This window comes from Stigmatopora nigra, chromosome 3 (genome assembly GCF_051989575.1).
Source record: "Stigmatopora nigra isolate UIUO_SnigA chromosome 3, RoL_Snig_1.1, whole genome shotgun sequence".
NCBI lineage: Eukaryota > Metazoa > Chordata > Actinopteri > Syngnathiformes > Syngnathidae > Stigmatopora > Stigmatopora nigra.
Genome location: NC_135510.1, coordinates 12,443,469 through 12,448,709, shown reverse-complemented (window position 1 = coordinate 12,448,709; position 5,241 = coordinate 12,443,469). Strand labels below are relative to the sequence as shown.

At 40.3% G+C, this 5,241-nt stretch overlaps 1 long non-coding RNA gene across 2 annotated transcripts in view; it reads left to right on the top strand.

Annotated features, from left to right (window-relative positions):
• Positions 1–503: 503 nt before the first annotated feature.
• LOC144194672 (uncharacterized) overlaps positions 504–5,241 on the top strand; it is a 37,234-nt gene continuing 32,496 nt past the window's right edge. For both annotated transcript variants that reach the window (XR_013325951.1, XR_013325950.1), the window contains exon 1: positions 504–555. This is a non-coding gene — a long non-coding RNA (uncharacterized LOC144194672). The remainder of the gene's footprint in view (positions 556–5,241) is intronic.

Below are 5,241 nucleotides of genomic sequence, written 5' to 3'. Positions count from 1 at the left end.
CAACTTCTCAAACGGTCCTCTTTGTAGTCAATGCTTTTCTACTGAGGTAATCAAGAAATATACTTCTAAAATGACATTCGAAAAAAATGATGTGATTGTAATACATTATTTCTCATATATATTATTTATGTGTTTTCATATTTAAGCATCTAACTAGTCACGTTTCTGCCATTATTTGTTGCCATGGTCAGAAATCTGCATGGAGGCCATCACAACAAATTCTGCAGGCCTTGCAGCATAAAATAAACGTCGACAAAACTTACTTTAAACCAATATTGGCTGGTGATAAAGTGATAGTGTACGAGCTAGTGCTAGCAAAGTGTACTTGTTGCGAGCTGCCCATCAAATATATTGTTGTCTTGATTTAATAGTGGTTTTGTTAACCCGCAATGGCTGAAGGAGGAGAAGAAACTGATTTGTTTGCAGATTTACTGTCAAAGCCATTTTCAAGGCTGACTTTTCAAGAAAATCGAGATATCATTAAGAGGTCAGGCACTACTTTCAGAAAAGGAGGAAAGAAAGGATGGATTTTGTGTACAAATAAAGAGATTTTGGGTGAGTAAAATGTGTATATTCCTAAATATTTCAATTGTATGAAGTTATTATTGATGTTATTTTATGTGTCGCAGGTGTAGCTGCAGTAAAAATTTTATAAACATAAAATAGTTTTTGTGGGTTGGATTGATTCAGACAATGCTTTTATTGTCATTAAAAGGGTCGCGGGGGTGCTGGAGCCTGTCCCAGCCAGACGCGGGGAAATCCCTGAATCGTGGAATGAATCATTGAGATCTGATGTCCACATATTTGGACATCACACTTTGGGTCTTGTAGGCCACCCTTTAATACCAAATATTTCTGCACCCTACGTGACCCAAAATGTGATATTATTGTATTTTCACGCCAGGTATGTTTTTGGTTACGTTTGTTGTTGGGTTGTTTGCCATAAAAATGATTTATTTTTTGCATTTCCATGTTTTTTTCCAACAGGTCAAATTAGCCCAGTAAAGCTTTATTAATGTCATTTTTCAAATTGTTTTGCATTTCAAACTAAGTCCGTAATGCAGTGTTAGACATCTGCCAATATTGAAGAGCTACATATATAGTGGTGAGGAGCAAATTAGAAAGGAGAGGATGGTATGCATGAGCTGTGAGAATTGCATACGTAGCCACTTCAAAAAGACACATTTGGCTTTACATCAAATGTCAGCATGCCAACTAGCTTGGCATCGCTGTGCAAGTGGGCACATTCAGCCGCCAGCTGGCAGTCGAGGGCCTCGGATAGAATGGAACAGACATGGCACGCATTCAAAAAGTTTTCGCATCCCTCACAAACCCCCTACACCGCAAACGATGATGGCATGTTCCTAATGAACGAGGTGTCTTTGTATCAGAGACCCCTCCGCTCTTAAGGAATAGTATCGTCAAAGACCAGCCTTTGCCATTTTTGCGGAATTACCGTTCAAGAGGATGCTATGCTACATCAGTAATAACGTTGTTTCTTGAAAACCCTGCATTTGTCGTGGTTTTGGCTCCGAATATTTCTGGCGGTGACGAGTTTTCTGTGGATACAACTTGAGAATGATTGCGTGTTGCCTCCTGTGAACAAATGTTATGGGATTTGTTTTCCTGGATGCCAGCCATATTTGTTTTTTCTTGCTTGCAAGCAGAGGAATCGCAGCCATCAGTAGATTCACGTCTGGAGGATGTGTTAGCATGACATTAGGAAATCCGTGCCATAAGAGATTGCTTAGTTTATAGATGTACAGTGTATAAGTAGACATGATGTACGGATTGCTGGGTAAGGGAATGTCATAGTGGCAGGATCAAATATATCTGTGATGGCCTGCTGCCAACACCTCATTCGCAAGGACCACCTGAAACTGCCGACAGGCAGGAGGACGACGAGCAGGTGCCAGCTTTCATCTTGGCAAAGAGCTGCATCCGAGAAAGAGTGGACCCCCTCCAGAATGGTGAGAGAGGCTGATATGGTAGCGCGAACCACGGGGACTACCCGAGCATGTGTCAGGTTGGCATCAGCGTGAGAATGTCTTGGCAAGCGTCTCGCACGCTTCCCTCCCACCCGGCTCTCGCACAAACACACTGTTGCCCTGCCTGCAACACATGGTACATCAGCAACGGCATCTGGCCGTGCTGACTCCCGGCAGCTGCGCTTCGTCTTTGCCAGTTGGGAGTCTTGGCACTGCCACTTCATCAACTACCTGTGGATCCTCCGGCGTAAAAAAAGCGGCCAATGAATTATTCCAATGCTGCAGCTGCATACTTGACTTTAATTCCAGGGATTCTTTGTAAACATATGACTGCCATACTCAGCACGTGTCATCCACATATGTATTGATGCAAGCCGGCAATCATGGCATGTCATATGATGTTTCAGTTGCGGTGGAAGATGCACCATATAATGAATGCACTAAGTGACTGAACACATTAAAAAGAACCTCATGAATTGAGAGAGGCAGACAAAAATGGAGTTTTTACCACAGACTTCTCACTGATTAGTCGCAGTGAAAACGACAGAAAATTACATTCACATCTTAGAAAATTGTTTTAAATGATCATGGAAAGTAAATAAGCAATAAGGAACATATGGATAGTCATCATCACAAATTATTGTCTCACATCGTTTTTCTTGAAATGCTTTTGGCATACCAAGGACATTTGGTGTGTTTGGAGTGGCTCTGTGTGAGATGACCTCCACTTTACCAACTTTATGATATGTCATTTGTGATGATTGTGATTTGAAAAGTGAAGCAAGGGTAGTTTACCGTCTTATTGTTAATGTAGCTTCTCTTTGGTGTTCCACTTTGTGTTGGAAAGTGTGATTAATCCTCACATTTTGTAAACCATCTACTCTTTTGTTTATTTATTTCATTACAAATGTGTCTTGCATAGTTATTTGCACGTATTCACTAACATAGGTACATACAGTTGGTATCATATGTTACTGTGCAGTATGTTGTATTATTTTAAATATCAGACATATATGCTTCTTATCTGTATTGTAGGCTATTCGAAGTTGATTGTTATTGCACTTTTTTATTGTTGTTTTTTTTAGACGAGATACGCAAGGTGAAGTCAACAAGTCCCACAAATGTCATATTACGTATTGTCCAATATTGGGATAAGTCATTATACCTGGTCTCCATGAGAACAACACTGATGAGAAGAAAATGTTCTTTCAAGGTCGCAAGCCATTTGAACACTTATAGAGGGACTCAACACCTCCACCTGCCTAAATGTTATTAAATCCTGAAAATTGCGATGTGATGAATATTTTATGACCCTCATGTCAATCTTCTCGGAGACAAACTGCACTGAGTATAACTTCCTGTTTGGAAGCTACTATGAGATTGAATGCCTTATTGTAAAGAGAGGTGAAACGGCCACAATTTTGCCAAATTGGTTTCATTTCTGTAATTCTTTAGAATGACACAACAATAATCCCCTGCATTCAATATACAAGGCATCTGACAATGACCCAATGGGAGTTTTTTTTTCTCCATCTGCGCCTGCCTGACCCATTTTAGCCATCGGCCACGTCCAACTGTTCCATGTTCTGAACATATGTGCGGTGGCAGGGGGATAAGCGGACCGTCGGCGTGAGGGACCTGCAAACACACACTTCTGATATGACTCCAGACTAGACCCTGAATCTCTGTCTACCTATGTCTGTGTGTTAATGGTCAGATCTGGAGAAGATTCACACTTTGATTATTGGCCATAATGTCAATTTGTGTTTGAAAACAATGCTATATTAAGAATACCGTCTGTTTTAGTCAGCATTTATGCATTACCCTTTTTAATGCTATATGATATCTCGTCCTTGACTATTGACATTCGGGCCTTTACTACTAGCTGTCAAATATCATGTTCATAATATTAGCCAATAAGGGCAGAAGAGGCAAAACAGAGGAGGTATTGGAGGTTATCCAAGTGGACCATGTTGGCAGATGAAATGGTATCACTGAACAGAGATGCAACCCACTGGGGAGAGTGGGGTGTGAGGCACATATGGGGTACCAGGCTGCTGATGAGCTGCTTAAACAAGCCTCTCATTGTGGCCTAGGAGAGAGAGGAAAATGTCTGTGCCAGAGGATTTTAAATAGCTTTATGCTGCGGGTACTCAATTACTTGGATTGGTGTAGAATTCTGCTTTCAAACAGGTTAGGCAGCAGGTATGTTTGTCTGAAGGTTTTTTTTTTTTTTATCCTGTTCACTATAAAATCTCCGGAACAACTTAATGGAAATCCTTTCTAGATACATATAATTTGTCTCCAGCGTGTTATTCTTATTTACTTGTTCTGTAGATAACAGAGGCATTCAGTGTGGTCAAATGGACGGAATAAAGTTGATTCAACTGTAGTCTTAAAGTAACTCGCCCTAAATAAATGCTGTTGAGCTTCCTGGCCTTCTGGCTCTAATATACTTTAGAATTTCCTGATGGCTTTCCACTCAAGCCTTATTGATTCACTCCTTTCCCTTTTAACTCCCACACAAGGAAATGGAAACTATTCTGCCAGGCAGATGATCAGGACTTCCGCTGCTTGAGTCCAAATCAGATCGCTGCCTTTTTTCTAAGTGTCTGAAGCATGCCAACATTCAGTGGGTTACACTAGGAAAAAACAAACAAATTGCAGCAAATTTGATCACGTTATGCAAATAGTATTGTTGTTTTAATATGTTTGGACAATGCCTTACCTTGGTTTTCAATGACCTGTTAATGATTTGTCCATTTCATGGGAGAGTTGATATTTGACTTGATAGTTTTTCTGGAAAGACTTCACATCCATTTTTCTTATTGTGTTTCACACAGACATACATGTGCACACCCATTACTGCTTGGCAGCTTAGGTGCTGTGTTGTTCTCTAGGAGACAATGCCATATGCTGTCTAGTCTCTCAGGGTGGACGGATCTTACCACTGTGTGATTGTCCTCTCGCTAAATGACGCCCGTTACTCACCCCTCGTCCAAAAAAACTTCCCTGGAAAAAAGAATCATGATAAAATGTGTACTGAAATCTAGTATATCCAAGTACTAAACAATAAAAATAATAATGAAAAAAAAGCATCTGATACAGTGAGATACTTTCTTCCTGAAACAACACAACACTACACACATCATTTGTCACATTTGTAAAGCCACAAAAGAGGACGTATGTCACCTAACTGCACACAATAAATTTGATGTGATTTGTCCTTGCTCACTTTTGTTATTGTTAATTG